Raw genomic sequence first — 17,733 nt, 5'->3', positions numbered from 1 at the left:
CTAAACAACACTCTTGCATGGGTATACCAGAACATCCAGTTCCAAAATTGGCTAGTATATAACCAGAACATTCCAGCTGATAACATACTTTGCCTTCACAGTTAATCACAGAACCACAGAATCCCAAGGGTTGGAAGGGACCTCAAAAGATCATGTAGTCCAACCCCCCTGCAAGAGCAGGGTAACCTAGAGTACATCACACAGGAACTTGTCCAGGCGGGCCTTGAATATCTCCAACGTAGGAGACTCCACAACCTCCCTGGGCAACCTGTTCCAGTGCTCTGTCACTCTCACAGTAAAGAAGTTCTTCCTGATGTTAACGTGGAACCTCCTATGCTCCAGTTTACACCCATTGCCCCTTGTCCTACCACTGGATATCACTGAGAAAAACCTAGCTCCATCATCCTGACACCCACCCTTTACATATTTGTAAACATTGATGAGGTCACCCCTCAGTCTCCTCCAAGCTAAAGAGACCCAGCTGCCTCAGCCTCTCCTCATAAGGGAGGTGTTCCACTCCATCATCTTTGTGGCTCTGCGCTGGACTCTTTCAAGCATTTCTCTGTAGTTCTTGAACTGGGTTCGCTGTGTACAATACATTAAAGATGTCTACTTCAGTATCAGTGTAACTCTAATATTGCTACTCCTACAAAGCCAACTCTTTAAGGTCAAGTCTAAAATAAGCACTGCCTGTATCCCTGCAAAACTACAAAATTCACCTTATTAATACTGTTTCAGGAAGGCTGGATATTTATCTATCTCCCTGATATGGCATTGGCAACATTCTCTAGCACTGACAAGAACAGATGGCACCTATGATTAAGGTGTTATATTAGGAGCTTGGAAATACAGGTTTTACAGGCTTCCTGCTTACCTTCGCAAATCACGATTCATTTGAACAGATATGGTACAACACCTTCAGTTAAAGAGTTTAGGACGTCAACAACATGCTACTCAGTTTTCTTAAATCAACAACAGTTCTTAACATTTCTAAAATGCCTCTTGAAAATTATGTGGGGCTAAGCTCATTAAAAAAGGATTACTATAAAGGAGAAATGAGAGTGTGGAAAGTGATGCTACATTGATGGTACAGGACTTACTACTCATTACTGTCTGTTGTCTAGGCTTCAGAAAAGAATAAAACTCTGTGCCAGGCTCACACTTGCTGAAAGCAGCAAGTATTTTATGTTGGGAAAGTACCCAAAGACCCTAGGCCTTTGAGATCAAAGCCTAAATGGATCTAGACATTACAAGCAGGTAATGAGAGACAATTCCTGCTTTGTATATAATTAAACAAAATAAACAGACATGAGAAGAGTAGGGAAAGGAACATAACTATCTCGCCCAAAGCCAAACAGTAGATTCAAATGTAGAGTTGGCAGCAGGATTCAGACCTTGACAAAATAATAAAGAGGCAAATATCTTTCGTGGATAGAGAAAAAAGGTGTCAGTTCTTCATACTTGCATCTTGTGATTCTCAAAATACATTCTTCAAGAAGTACCAAAAATGGGAGAAGACAGCCTGGGCTGGAGAAGCAGGAGAAGGTTGCAAACTCTTCACTAGTTCACGTTCCTGGCAAGGACTTCTAGAGTGCTGGCCTTTGCAAATAATCCTTGCAATCAAACCTGACTTGTAGCAATGGGTTTGGATAGTTGCTCTTTGAGCCAACTTACGAAAAAGTATCGTATCTGCAGCAGGTCTGTTCAGTTCATCCACAGAATGTAATGAAGTAAAATAGTGTAAGAGAGCTGCAGCAAGCTAGCAAAAATTCTCTCTGGAAAAGAACAGCCATGGGCTGGTACAGGGCTTTCTGCTCCTGTTTCCAGATCCTCAACCTCTAGAACATACGGAAGATACAAAGAATAAGCTTACCTTCCCTGGAAGTACTGCATGGCTCTTCTGAGGAGATATTTTTTCCCTTCTTGTCTTAGGATGCTCAAGCACACTATAAAAGTAGTAGCAAGTGTAGGAGATTGATCTGTGCATGATGGCATCTTCTCTTCTAAAACCAAGTGCCTCTTGGACACTGTCCACTGCAGTAACAGCAATCCTTTCTTCTTTAACAGGCCATGAGAAACTCTGCTCTCTTCTGCAAAGCCAGCAACAACATAGCCCTGCACTGTTATGAAACTGCTAGCTTTAGACTGAATGAACACAAATCACACCATTATCAGAAATAATGGGTGAAAATTAGCCAGACAACCAGCCACCACAGTAAGAGACAGCTGAACTGTTGGCACATTTTGTAAGACAAAATGAATAAATGAGCTAACAAGGTGACCTTTCAACAGACTACATTTCTCTGCAAAGCTAGCTGGATTGTGCTTGGAATAGCCATTATTAATAACAAACTAATACCTTAGAACAGATCACAAACTTCAAGTGGCTTTTAAGAAACACAAGGAGAAGAAAATTCTTTAAGCAAGCTGTCTTTAGTGGGAAACAGAGATGTAAATTTTCCTCTTGAATCTATCAGAGATAAACACAAATCTGACTATTTCAGAATGGTTATTTCATTAGGTTTTCTGCAGAGAAAGATTTCTGAAAATTAAAAGGGAGTATTTATAATCTATGATCTTCTTGGCATCATGGAGATGTGGTGGGGTAGCTCCTATGACTGAAGGCACATGGAAAATAAAGGGGTGATCGGTAATAGTCAACAAGTATTCACTAGGGGCCTGACAAATTTGGTGGTCTTCTACAATGGGGTGACAGTGTTGGTGGATAAGGGAGGAAGTGACTGACATCATCTATCTGGACTTGGGCAAAGGATTTGACACTGTCCTGGATGACATCCTTGTCTCTAAGCTGGAGAAGCATGGATTTGACAGACGGATCAGTTGGTATAAGGAATTGCCTGAGTGGTTGCACTTAAAAGAGTTGTGGCCAACAGCTTGACATCCAAGTGGAGAGCAGTGATGAGTGGCATTCCTCAGGGGTCAGTACTGGGACCAGAGCCATTGAACATCTCTGTCAGCAACATGGACAGTGGGACTGAGTGCACCTTCACTGAGCAAATTTGCTGACAACAAGTTATGTGGTGTGGTCAACACACGGGGGGGAAAGGATGCCATCCAGAGGGACCTTGAGAGGCTCAAGAGGTGGGCCAGTGCAAACCTCATGACGTTCAGCTAGGCCAAGTGCAAGGCTCTGCACCTGGGTCAGGGCAATCCCAAGCACAAATACAGGTTGGGTAGAGAATGGACTGAGAGCAGCCCTGAGTAGAAGGACTTGGGGGTATTGACTGATGAGAAACTGGTTCAACATGAGCTAGCTGTGCGTACTCGCAGTCCAGAAGGCCAACCACATCCTGGATGGCATCACAAGGAGCAGCAGTTCAATTCTGCCCCCTCTACTCTGCTCTCATGAGAGCCCACCTGCAGTCCTGCATTAGCTCTGGGAGCCCCAACATAAGAAGGACATGGTGCTGTGGGAGTGAATCCAGAGGTGGGCCCTAAAGATGATCAGAGGACAGGAGCATCTCTCCTATGAAGACATGCTGAGAAAGTTGGGCTTGTTCAGCCTGGAGAAGGCTCTGGGAAGACCTTAGAGCAGCCTTCAAGTGCCTAAAGGTGAAAGAAATCTGGAGAAAATGACTTTTTAAAAGGGCACGTAGTAATAGAGAAGTGGTAGTAACTTTAAACTGAAAGAGGGAAGATTTAGATTGGATATCAGGAGTAAGTTATTTACTGTAAGAGTAGTGAGACACTAGTACAGGGTGCCCAGAGAAGATGTGGCTGCTCCATCTCTGGCAGCATTCAAGGCTAGGCTGCATGGAGCTTTGGGAAACTGGGTCTAGTGGAAGGTGTCCCTGCCCATGACAAGGGGGTTGAAACTAGGTGATCCTTAAGGTCCTTTGCAATCCAAAACATTCTATGATTCTATGATAATTTATAGCACATACAAATTGTATTACTGTCATCAAGAGCTTTCCTCTGGTGCCAACAGTGCAGTAGAAATCTGTAGTGAGATCCTGTCTAGGAATCCTTACAAAAAGATTCCCTGACTTATGATCCCTTTCCACAAAGCGACTAGAATATCCAAACCATAAGTTCATTCTCCAGAGTCAAATAACTTCCACTATGGTACACTCAAAGAGATTCTAAGTGCAATAAAAGTGGACTCTAATATATAAGTGGACTCATAACATACATAAAATCCCTATCACTAAACTTGGTAGGATCTCTATCATGTCTGCCTGGCATAAGCAGCTGATAATGCTTTAAATTCAGGCAGAAGCTGCAGTAACATTCAACAAAAGTAAATTGGGGGTTTGAAATATTTGCACTTCCTAGCTCAGCTGAGGCAAAATAATAATATGAAGCTAGTGAAAGTAAGGTGTCATAACCAATTAATCATTAGATCGGTTTCTACAAACCTCATCTGACAAATTCTTTTACTCTGACATACCCTCACTCACTTCTCCTTAGCTATGAATTAATAAACATTTGCAATTGTCCAGTAATACAATTTTATTCAGCTGGAAAGCAAATGTGTTTTAATTCATAGACAATCTATTTATCTTCTGTAAATCTGCAGAAACAGTCTGGGATATTGTTTGTCTCTGCAAGATCACATTTAGAAAGGCCACAGGTGACAATGACATTGCTATCACCAAGTCTGAACAGGAGGTGGAATCTAGCCCTGCCTCACTGTGCAGTAGTATAAAAGGCTTCAAACCTTCTTGTTGCTTCATAGGAAAAACATTCCCATGCTCCTAATGACAGCTTTCTATCTCATTCCACATTCTACCTCATTCCACATTCTACCTCATTCCACATTCTACCTCATTCCATGATGGTTAGGGAAAACACACTCACCTCCCAGCTCAGATCATAGAAGCCTTTTTTAATTCTACATGACTAATTCTATAGAATTATTTTGTTACGCCGCTACTTAAATTGAAATGATTTCCAGTTTCTGTTCTATAATTTGTTCTGATCAGAACTGATGTACTTATTTCTAATAACACTGGGAATTGCTATAGGTGACATACTATCTGTAAGCAAACGAAAAAAAAACCCCAAAAATTAAAACCAACACACAAGAGTGGTGAATTAGGGGGAGAAAGATATTTAAGTCAAGGTCACTTACCACTCTCTGACAGGATAAAAGACTCCTTGAAGCGTGTACAAACACATTCCAAAGTCAATAAAAATTATATTCACACGTACTTTCATATCTTCTCTTGCTGAAATAAGTATCACATTCTTTCTCCCAAGAAGCTCTTTTAGGCAGTATATGCTACACTACCTCACAGGATTTGTCTGCAAGTGTTGCAGCTATAGAAACACATTTAGAAGAGAGGGAGAGAAAGGTTTAAAATATAACGGAGAGATTGACCTACCTTGTTTAGTTCTTTGGAATGAAACACACTGTATATCAGAGATGTGAGCTCTGTAGCAGAAGGAAGAATGAAGTGATCTGCAGAGTTCAGAGTGACTTCAGTGTGATCCCAGCTGCTTTACTTGGCTACTGCCTTCCTCCTAATAAAGCTGCAGAATGAGACTCTGTGTCTTCAGCTGAGGAAGTTGGTTCCTCCGTTTTGAAATACTGGCTTTCTGCATAATCCCAGTATTTCACCAAAATAAGTTCATGAATCATTTTGGTCAGTGTCCAAGCAAGCAACAGATGTGGTGAATGATGAATAGAAAAAGACCTTACAGTTGTAGGCTGCTTTTTGTTATACAGAGATGAGGTCGAACAGTATCTCTTTGTAAGCACTCTGGTTTATAGAATACAATGTTGAATGAGCAGAAAGATTCTTAAAAAATCACACTGAAAGCATAATTTTGTGACTCTACGGTGAGATAAATTCCTTTTGTATTTACAATTAGTAGATCAATCTTGTGCATAAGACAGAAGTGAGCTCCTCAAAACATCACTATTTAGTGCCTCCGTTTGTCACTGGAGCACCAGTCAGAAATTTTAACTGGGTTTTAGGAGACATCATGGCTTGATTCCCAGATCCATAAAGAGCCTGCTGAATTTTTGTGGCCAGACCTCATGATCTGAATGTCACTTAGCTTCTCAGTCAGTAAAAGGGGAATATTATTCCACTAGTGTCTACATACAATGGCCTCACCCAACTCTGACGGTACCACACTCATCGGTTGAGCACCTGTCAGTCCACCCTCACTGAAAATCAGATCTTCCAGGAGAAGAAATAACCCAACAGTAGTACTCCTCTGTCATTAATGCAAAACATGTACAACATTCAGCACTGATTGAATCTACTCAATTCCAAGTTTTCCAGATACCAACTCTGTTAATTCCAGTGAAAATCAGGAAAGCAAATAAAATACCAAAACCAAAAAACAGAGGGAAGTGCTTAGTGAAAAGCAGCAAAACTGAAACTTCAGCATCTGGTTAGCAAGGCTACCAGTCATAAGCAGCTCTCTTACAGTCCACCGGTCCTTTTTACAGGAACCAGAACCTCCTTCCAGCCAAACTACCCTGTGTTGTCACTCCTCCATTACAGCTTGTTCTGCTCTGACAGTATAACTTAAAATGCTGATAGCTTGTACATGAAGTGGAAAAGCTACAAATGAAAGGAGGGTGAAGGTGGGGACAGTCCCTGGAGCATGAGGAAAGGGCAGGGAGGTATGACTCCTGTTAATATATGACAAAGGAGGGGGGTGCCTTAAGAAAGAGTATAGAAAGACTCAAGGACCTACTGATTTGGCACCTCACTTATTTCTTGTATTTTAAAGATTTTCTGTTTTCTTTAGGTAACCGATTTGTGAGCCTTCACTGATTAAAGCTGTTTTAATAGTAGATACCATCTTTTGTAAATATTGGGATAAGGTAAATACAGGCACTATTTAACAGCAGATTTGCTGAGGTTTTTTTGCTTGTAATGGCGCAAGTCTGTGTGTCTCTTTGCCAAATCCAGTTATTGTAAGCCATTACTGAATGTTAATTCAAGGGCTTGCTCAGTACTATTTCAGTAAGATAAAAGACAAAATTACTGGGTAGATAACCCTCACCCACGATCTACAGTAAAAGAAAAAAACCTCAGCAAGCAAACTAGAGCTACATATTTGCCAAACATTGTTCACCTCAGTGAAGAGAGCATTCTGGATAGCACAATGGATGCTAGCAGTTTTGAGCAGTGAGGAATTGTCCTGAAGGGAATGTTTCCTTCACCATAAACCAAACAGGCTTGGGACTACTTCAGCATGTACTGGGAAGGATACTTCAGTCCCTTCATCCTTCAGAACCAAGGGAGGATTAAACCTCACACAGCAATTTTCCTCATCCTTTCTACCACTGTACCAAATAAGAAATCACAACAGCTAAGGATCCAGAAAACATTTTGTGCCAGTATGTTTCAATAGAAAATTAGGGTTTTTCCCCTCAAGAACAGATTAGTGAATTTAAAAGAGTTTTTTCCACCTATCTGTCCTACCTAAATTTGATTCTTTTCAATTGAAAAGGACTTTTGCTCTAATGAGCAATTACCCAATTTGAACAGTATAACCAACATATGTAACTGGGAGCAAAGAAAAAAGGTAACAGAATTTTGCAGACAAAATTCCACTCAATCTAGAAGATTTTGTTCTGGTTTCTATGTAGAGCTAAATACAGCTTCTTATTCTTCTACAGTTCTGATTAAACACAGTGGGAATCTTGAGTCTCTGAAGAATGTAAACTTGGACCCTAAAATTTTCCTTGGTTTACTTCCTTCTATGCTCAGACACAGTAGAACTGGAATGGCGAGTCCCAAATTACATGTTTTTTTAATACACACTTTCATGCAACCCATTAACCATTGACATAATTTTATGAGTGTGATCTCTTCAGAGAAAAGTGAAAGGTATACGCTTGGAAAAAAATCTATTAAGAAAAAAAAAAAGTAGTTTGTTTGGTTTCATGCTTTCTCCTTTTTCTACTTGGAGTTTGTATTTATTTTACCATGTCATTTGTGCTTTTTCAACAGGTAAGTTAAAGTAATCTTGAAGTTTTTACTCTGTGTTAAGTATGGCACTATGCCAGAGCTATACTGAACAGGGACATGCATTCATGAACATACAGTGCATGCAGGACCTGCAAAGCAGAGAAATACTACTTTATACCTGATGGAAAACCAACAAAGGAGACCATTGTCATAAAAATAACAGACATTGAGTTGCCCAGCAGTGAATAAAGTAGGTCTATTGAAAAGCAAATTTTAAAAGCACCTTTGATTCTTTGTGGCTTTTTTTTTAACCCCATTAAACAAAGCAAAAGCACAGGATGTATGGAAAAAACTTTCAGAAATATTTTACCAGTATTGACCAAAGCACAAACTAAAAAGCAATAAACAAAACCAAAGTAACTTTAATTTACCTACATTACCAAAAAATTGCCTGATAGTTCTAACAATTATTTCCCACTGCTGGGATCTTATCAAACTGCCTATTAGTATATGCAGATAATCTCAGCACTAATGAACACCCCTCTCTGAATTCAATGTGCACTAATTCAATGAAGTTGTACCAACCATGTATTTGCAAATTAGGTCAGACAAAAGATATTTGGTTTAGGTTAATTTAGGGTTAATTTAGGATAATCAACACAAGAATGAAATTACTTACCTTCAGAGGATTCAGCTGGTTTTATAGTTCCGTTTAAAAAAAAAAACCAAAAAACCCAACCAAACTTTACTGCTCCTCTGTCCACACTGTTTGAATTAACACTTCATGGATTAAAATCGGCTCTGGAAAGACAGAGTTTAACTACTAGACAATCAGGAAAACGGTAATTTCCTCCCTTCCTGTGAAACTAATGACTATTCATGCCTACCCTTTTGGTAAAGCTGTAATGTTTGCTTGAGGCTTAACTACACACTATATATTATAGTCAGCAACTGTGACAAAATTCTCTAGCAACACATTTAAAACAAACCACTTCACGAAGGTTTGGCTCATTCAGGCAAGTCCACATCCTCTTTCTATGCTGATATTAGAAATCTGAAGAATTTAATGTATAACGTGTTGAAGAAATTCAGTAATTCTGCAGAAGGCAAAAATCCTTCATGTAATTATTACTTTAGTCAGGTCAAAACACATAAGCATATAAATTAACTGCTGTATGTGTTTGTATATGTATGTATATACATACAAGTTTGAGCAGGATCTTTGAAAGCAGCACTTTCATGTAACTCCTGCAAACAAAGTCAGCAGCGTGTTACATTCTATGTAACTGTGAATACTGGACAGTAACTTACAAGGAAGGGAAAAAAAGATGGTTTGGGGTTTTTTTTCTTAATCATGAAGAATGATACCTGGAAAAATACTACCAGAAGCAGGATTTTATTTTTGCTTTTATAGAATTTGCTTTTATACTTGTGTTCTTTCTCATTTTCCACAAAAAATCAGGAATTATTTTCTACATTATTTTTAGACTACAGCTATTCAAATTTTGTATTCATAGGAGACTCAAGTAAGAGACTATATCTGCCACCCCAACGCAACTTGAAATCCATGGCATTTTCTGAGGGTGCCTTAACAACAAACCTTCTGGCATGTATTTAAGTGCTAAAGATTAAAGTCATTGAAGAGATAAATAGTCAACTTCACAACAGTATTTTTCCATTTTAGCAAAAGGTCTGTCTCCTCCCATAGAAAGGAATGCCAGTGTTTGTAAAACTAATCTCAGAGAACTACAGAGATTACAGAAACAGAAATAAGGCTACGCAAAACTAGTTGCTTCACTACGCATTTCACATTCTTTAGTACTGCTATAGGGATTAACCAACCTGTACTTTTCCACATCCCATAAATTACCAGAAGCTATAGTCACTTAGAAACGTCTTAGGGAGAAGCATAGCTGCCTACACCTATTCTTTCAAAGACCTGAGATCTTACTTCCCATTTAAAGTATAAACTCTGGAGGTTCGATCATCCACCTTTTATGTGATAGGTCTTTTGATTAAAACCCTAAATCTGCAGCTCAAACGGGATGATACTATGGCATTACGCACAACAGACATGACTCAGTGACCCAAAAAGTATTTAAGTTTCCTGGTCTGCATTCATTTATTAACAATTCACAGCTAAATTGTTGAATCCTGTTGTGATGAGTAACAATGCACAAAACAAGCAGATCCACAGGGAGAAGACATTACAAGTTCCAGCCCCTCATTGTTCTGCAGCTAGGCTATTACTCTGGGCTACTGTGCTCACTCTGACAGAGGTGGTCTTAAACACTAACAAACTTCAGAGAAATTGAAAAGGAGTTCTGATTCCCTGCAAAAGACACAGAGAAAATCAGAGGGTTAATACAATATTAGGGACAGCTCCCTGAAAATACATGTTAACAGGCAGGGTACCTATACAGGCCTCATGTGATCAAGCAAGGTTGTATCTTTGCAGCACTACTACTCAAAAATCTTAACTAAGATAAATATCCATGCACACGTGGAATTGTGGAGCCTGCTGGTTACGCTGTCAGACTGACCAGCTATTGACATTCCCTAGGATTTATGGAGATGCAAAGGTTTTCAATTTGGCAGCAATGGAGAATGGTTCCTGAACATCAGAGTAAAGCTGGTGCAAATCAAATCCAAATCAATCAATCAGCTATGGAAGTTCTGAGAAGCTGTGGTCAGTGGTTTAAGCACATATTCATTTGTATTTTTAAAGTTGCTTTTTTTAGTCAGCTACATTTGTCAGATTTATTTTTTCCCCACATAGTGGATGAAAACATATTTTATGAAAGGTGCCAGGTGACCTTGATTCCATGGGGATTTAAGTTATTTATCCATAGAAATGACTGAGGAGAACCAATGCAAGTTTCTGCCCACTGCTCTACACTTGCCCTTTCCTCTGATCCCTCCCAAGGGGGAGAACAGTTTTGCTTCTAAACCCTACTCATTCTTCAGCCTAATGAGATGGGACCTTATAAACCCCAATAGATCTGCTGCTTGTGATACTGGCAAAGCCTATTATTAAAGGCTCTGAAAAATGCTTTGTTAACGAGTCAGTCTATAAAGGCAATGTTAACTCTTCCATTGCCTTCAAATGAAAGCAAAACTGGGGTCAGGAAAGGAAGCATAGGAAATCAGTCTAAGGAAAGAGGCAGCTAAAACTCCCTGTATTTATTTGCTCATTCTAGTGCTACTCCTTAAGCTGTACCAACACACATAAACGTTTATTTTAAACCCGTCTCACTTGGATTTTTTTTGTTTAGTAGAGACTAGAATTGCAGCATTTTTTGTAAAGGCTACTTAAGTAGACCCTTGTCTTTTCAAGACAAATAGGCTCCCTTCTTTTAAAGGTAAGAGAAGGGCACATTTCAAAATGAGAAACTAGGCAAAGGGGAATTACACCAACTGTATGTAGCTTGGGTGCAAATCAGAAAGTGAATTCTGATAACTTTGATATTAGACCATCCAACAATGTAGAAGTTTTACTGATGGACTAGAAAAAGAGACTAAACTCTGGTCCAAAGAACCACTACAGTTCGAGTAACAGTATATGAAATGCTGAAGAAAAATCAAAAGCTTTTTGATCAAAAGTTCTTTTTTCCCACTTTATCTCTTTAAAAATTTTTCCATGAAAAGGTCTCTATATTTTCAAACTATAAAAGAAAGTGTTTTTTTTTCAAAGGCAGATGCTTTTCCTTATCAGCATTCCTGGCCTAAAATTAAGTCTTGTTCTTGGAAAAAACCCACAGAACTTCTCTTGTTTAATTGTCTGCTTTTTTCCTAAATAGGATAAAGAAATCTTTCTTTAAATTATTCTGAGGATAAAGCAGGCTAGAGGGTCTGCTGGCTCTCAGACGTAAGAAAATATGCGGTTTATTGTGGGAACGTTAAAAAAATGTAACAGGATTTAGAACAGTCAGTGCAGAGGAAAATAACGCATACTTAACTACCTTGGGAATACATTCTAACCCCACCTTAAATTGACTGCAGAACATCCAGTGACTCAATGTAATAGTATATGTATTTGGAACTCCCTGACAAGGAAGCTGCTGAGGCATTTTACATTCAGTATCATCTAACATCCATCTGCATCTATTTAAAACCAGAACAGTTCCACTGAAATGGATGGATACAAACATTTAATTTAGAATATTCTGAGAGGTCAAGGCAGGTTCTCAAGTTCTGGCAGCCTGAAAATGCTTTTAAAAAAAAAGAATGAATAACTTTCCAGGAAGCTTTGGAAAATTACCTCTTTGTATCAGAAACACATTATTTGTTGCTTGAGTAATGGGAATTAATATTTACTTTTACAAAAGTACCTTGGAGTTCCTACCAGGATAGAATGTGAGGTAGGTTAGAAGGGAGTAATAGTCATCTACTATACTTATTTAAAATATTCAAGACTCACATTAACATCTGATTAAAACATCCAAATTAATTTTGTCCCTTATTTATAATAATAAAAAGAATGGTTTAAACCATGCTAATCACAATATTTTGCCATGCAAATGAGAATAATTCTGTTCTGAATGTAAGTGTATTTCAATCATGTTATATGACTGGTTAATACAAGAACCTGTTGATCTTTGTTCCCTTCATAGTTGAAGACTTTTTCCATAGAGCTCCCTTCAGCATGGGAAAATAGTCATCTTATGGCTTTCTACTGTATTTTCCAGCATGTACATGTTGGAAATTATAATGCATTTCCAAGTGATTTGGTAATGAACAATTATACTTGAAAACTTTGCCAGTTCTCAAGGGATGATTTGACTATATTACTCAGTCAATTTTGAAATTGGTGGTTTTTAAAAAGTAAATAGGAAATAATGCCGAATAGAATTGAGAAACTCTGAGACTATTTTTGAATCTAAAAAAAATTCCATGCACAACATGAAGGTCAAAGAATATCCTGCAATTCATGAGCATTCACCTACAGGCAACCCCTGACCTACTTCTTGAGCTAGCCCTTTTGTTTGTGTCACTTCCCTAAAAAACCAGGCATAGTTATTTCAGAGAGTTTAACAGACTGAACAATCATTAACAGAAGAGAGAAATGACTGTGAATGTAACAGTAAACTTTGCAGCATTTTCTGATGGACGCTGCATTCTCTGAAAGCCCATGATCTTTCAGGTTACAAACAGGAAAAGGATCTGGAGACAAATTTCCCTTTAACTCAAGTGAATTTTACTGTGCTTCACAAGTGGGCTCTCTAGACACTAAGACCACGTCTTCTCCATGTTGTCTTAGGTACAGATCGTTAGTTTTCATCCAGCAAAAAAAACAGTTCATGCAGTGTTAGAGTCATGGCACACAAACCTCACAGCTGCTGATTTAATTCCTTTGCTGTTTCTCTTAGACCAGAAAGTCCTAAAAACACGTTAATTTAAGCTAACAGACAAATTCAAAACAACTGCAGCAATGCTAGGGTATGGATTTGAAATGTAGTATAAGAACATTAGTAGCCTGTCATGCAGAAAATTTCTGAAAACACTGAATTTGGACAAATTTTGTAGCCATATTGTTTAAAGTAACACATTTAAAGTTGTCACATCAGCTGTTCCTTCTGAATGACCTGCCAGCAAATACCAATAGCAGCTGTAACAGCAATAGCAGAACGCCCTGGGATCAGCATGAGTACCTCAGAGTTTTGCTAAGCACTATTAAAATCAAAATCTCTTTATTCTTCAAAGTACATGTATACAGACATATATTACTGAAAGCAATTTTAGTGCACAAAAAGAAGCGCAAACCCACAAACTCTGAAAACATAAGCACTGCTTTCAAATAATAGCCAAAGATATGCAAAAAGATTCAAACTGCAAAGTACTTCAAGTAACTTTTTAAAAATTAATGACCTGACTACATGAAAGTAAAATATTTTTAAGAGAAATTTCTTGGTCCATGAGTTTCAAACCCCCTTTTTATAACCCTCAGTTTTAAAAGGTATTTTAAAGTTCTTTGGTCACTATCCAATCACACTAAGCTTTTTGGTTGTTTAAATTATTAAGCAATTAAAATTATAATTTAATTTGATTTTTTTTTAATCTTCAGAAGGTACATCTGGCGAGAGAATGAAAAATAGAAAGAACAACCTTTAGACTATTCATTAAGTTTGGGGGTTAAGCTAATATTCCATATAGTGAGGATGCTTTTATTGTTAAGTAAAGCTCTTTTTATAAAATTTACAAAACATTGAGTACAACATAAGAAACCTAGCTCAGTTTTAAATAAAGTGCACAGAATGCTCATGAGAAGTTTGCCTTCTTGTAAAACAGGATTCTATTAAAAAAAAAGATCAAATTTATTTTCTTTTTGGCTTCCATTTAATTCTAATGCCATACCAAAGTGGTATTATCATTAATATTTTTAAAAAATATTTTTAATTTTAAAAATAAAAGAATGCTTATAATAAGGAAAATCAATGTATAATAGCAATCTGCCAACCCCAATCTAAGTAAAGCAGACAAAAAAAAAACCAAGCTCTGTTCTGAGAAAAGATTAGCCTTGCCTTTTACACAGAGGATGAATTCTTTTCTTTGACTTCAAAACCCCTTATTATTAAATATAACTAATTGATATTAAAGGGGAAAAAATAAGTATCACAGATAAGCCCATTGCTCCATTTAGTCTCACATGAGACACTGGACTGTGGCTTTCATCAGAACATTCAGAGAAAAGCAATAAAAAATCTTCTAAGAGATTTTTACACTTGTAATTAAAGGTTTTAATGTAGTGCCAGCCATTTTGGATCATCCATTCTGCTATAAAGTCGAAAAGATCCTCCTTTCCAAAGCTTAGTCAGAATGTGAAGTGCTCCAAAATCTATGCATGTACTCAGACTGCCCTGAAAGTTGCAGTGCTTGTTAGAATCCAGGCTAGATCTAGCAGTCAATCTTTGTGGATCTTTGGCAATAGTATTCCCTCCATGGCCCTAACCCCAGCCGTCAGCTGCTGACAATCAGTCAGCACTTAGCTCAGATCTTTTGACAACGATTACCAAAACAACAATGTAAGGATAAATTAGACTTTTAAAATTAGAACATACAAAGCACATATGCAGCAAACAGAAAACCTAGGTGAGTTTCCTGCCAGCTAGTTTGGCTGACCTTGATTTCGTCACGTTCTCCCTTCACAATCTGAACCCAACTGTTGGAAGAAATCTGAGACTCTGTCTAGGAAAATAGCTGTGGTTCACCTTTGTCAATTTTTCTTAATGTTTGTCATAGGTATAAGCTTAACATATATTTAGGTAAGGGGAGTGGAAAAACAGCAAGTCAAAGTAAAAGCAGAAAACAAAGCAGTGAAAAGTGTATAGGGTATTTTATGAAAATTGAACAGATGAGTATAGGTATCAGCAAAGAGAAGAAAGTCTAATGCTCAGACTGGGAGAAGAATTTTCAAAAGGGGAAATGAATTTTGCCAGCCTTGTTCAGTGCTCATGTACATATGTGAGGAGTAGGTTTCTAAAAGGGGAAAAGGACATCTCTCAATACCTTACCTGAGCTTCAATCAGGGTGCAACCTCCAGTTCATAAATACAGAAAAAGCTGAAAGCAAATAAATACTTGGCAACACAAGCCTAAATACTGCTATCTTTGAATGACACTCCAAAATACAGAGTATTACATTCTATCCTTGCAAAAATATTCAGGAACATTCCAAGGACAAGTTATACAGCATTATAAGGCAGACTCTATAGCCTTCACTTTGCAAAGAAGGACTTCCATTTTACATGAGCCATTCTGGTAAAGAAACATCAGTACCTCAGGTATATAACTAAGCTTACTTCGTTTCAACAAGTTATGAAGGGTTAGCTGAGACATAGTAACTCACCAAGCCTGCTATAAACCATCATAAAGGTAAACTATTTTAGCCTAACATCAGGTGTTTCAAAGCAGTTTTACCATGTTTAAACAACGCAGTTCTGCTGACATGCAATAATCTGGGCACGTGCTGGAGCTTTCACACACATAAACCTTCTCCACAGAAATATTGCATCTGCAAAATTTTATGATTGCTTCTTACATAACTCCACTCTTACCCATGAGATTCCAGCTAAAACTAGGTTTTCACTTGTCCAGCACTGAAGTAAAAAATCATGTTAGCAGTGATTGATTCTCCCGCATATGTGTTTGGACTCTTCATCAGGGACCGTAGTGATAGGACAAGGGTTAACAGCTTCAATGTTAATCAGGGGAAGTTTAGGTTAGACACAAGGAACAAGCTCTTTACTATGAGGTTGGTGAGGTACTGGAATGGGTTGCCCAAGGAAGTTGCAAATGCTCCATTCCTGGCGGTGTTCAAGGCCAGCCTGGACAGAGCCTTGGGTGACATGGTTTAGTGTGAGGTGTGCCGGCCCATGGCAGGGGGTTGGAACTGCAGGATCTTAAGGTCCTTTCCAACCTTAATTATTCTATGATTCTATATACTTGTATTAAAACCTCGTATCTGCTAAGATGCTTCAACTAAGCCAGCATTTTATCTCAACACGCAGTTATCTCAACACAATACATAGCTGAGTGTAAAATTAATACAGGATCCTCTCAGCCTTAAAGGCAGTATCATTAAATTCCACACGACTAAGAAGTTGTATTCTCCCCTGCTCTTTTTTTTCCTAGTAAGTTCCAGTTTTGCCAAGCTCTGTACTACACAAGACAACAAAGTACACCAGGGAATTTCAGTTCTGTAGTAAGTGCTTCTTTTTGGCAGTAAAAACATATTTGTATCTATGCACATATCAAAAAAATCCAACAGCAAGTAAGGTAGTCTCCTAAAGAACAGCCTCCTCCTGCTGTGCTGCCATTTGAGATTTGTGTTCAATTACTTGCTCAGCGTGGGTGGACATTCCTAAGCTACGGTTTCATAATCACACAAAGTCTTCTTACAGAAACCTCTGTTTAAACTTTCTGTAGTATGATGTATTCAAAATCTCCCCCCCACCACTGCACAATCCAAGGCTGTATCTGCACCTGTCTTTGCACAAGAGTGGTGACTGTGTCTACAGAGATTGCCTAAAAATCCTGCTGCTTCAGCAGGAGAGAAACAGGCGCTAACTGGTTTCCCGTGGGAGATTAGATAAACATTAAAACACTCTACAGCTGAAAACAAAAGAGAACCTGAACTACGGTCAGATTCTTAAGTCTTTTTCTGAGTAAAAGAAATGCAGCTCTATTATTAACTCTATCAAAACCTCAAACCAAGACCTTCCACTTTCTGATAAAACACACCATAACCAAGGCTCGCCAATGAACGCAAGCTATTTTTAATGACAGAAAACGAACAACAAACCAAAAGCATAAACCCTACAGTCCGCTCTCAAGCATACGAAATGATGTTTTTCGAAGAAGTTGTCGACATAAAACTTATCAAAGATGCCGCCTCCCGACACAGAATAACCCCGAAAGGAGCGGGACAGAAACACACAACCCCCGGGTTTTTGGAGCGAGTTTCCAGCGCCGCGGCTGGGGGAACCGAAACTTTCCGGGTGTGTTCACACACCTACACGGCAAGAGAGCCCTTCACGGCCGAAAGGACGGCACAGGCGCTAGGCAGCTCCCCGCTCTCCTCAGGCAGCCATTAGAGAGCTGCCACTCGGTACGAGCCGGGGGGACCGGCGACGCAGGGACGGCAGTACGGGGTCGTCTGCCACACCACAGCCGCGGATGGCCCAGAACACGTCCTCGACGAAGCCCGTGCGGGCAGACAGAATGGAAAGAGCGACCGCCACCGCAGGAGGAAAACATAAATCCCTCCTCCCGCCTCCTCCTCCTCCCACAGGACAACCCTCAGCCCCGCCCGCGCTGCGCCGACCCGGAGCAGG

General features: G+C 39.0%; 1 protein-coding gene across 3 annotated transcripts in view; it reads right to left on the bottom strand.

Annotated features, from left to right (window-relative positions):
* CMKLR2 (chemerin chemokine-like receptor 2) overlaps positions 1 to 17,626 on the bottom strand; it is a 28,666-nt gene extending 11,040 nt beyond the window's left edge. The window contains exon 1 of one of the 3 annotated variants that reach the window (XM_031045140.2): positions 17,412 to 17,626. The gene's annotated coding sequence lies outside the window, so the exon portion shown is untranslated. Of the gene's footprint in view, positions 1 to 5,348; positions 5,485 to 8,580; positions 8,793 to 17,411 lie in introns of those variants that run through there. The other 2 variants (XM_031045138.2, XM_031045139.2) reach the window with 2 other exon arrangements.
* Positions 17,627 to 17,733: the final 107 nt, after the last annotated feature.

This window comes from Melopsittacus undulatus, chromosome 8, assembly GCF_012275295.1.
Source record: "Melopsittacus undulatus isolate bMelUnd1 chromosome 8, bMelUnd1.mat.Z, whole genome shotgun sequence".
Taxonomy (NCBI): Eukaryota; Metazoa; Chordata; class Aves; order Psittaciformes; family Psittaculidae; genus Melopsittacus; species Melopsittacus undulatus.
Note: the sequence above shows the minus strand (reverse complement) of the source record. Positions and strands in the feature narration are given on the sequence as shown.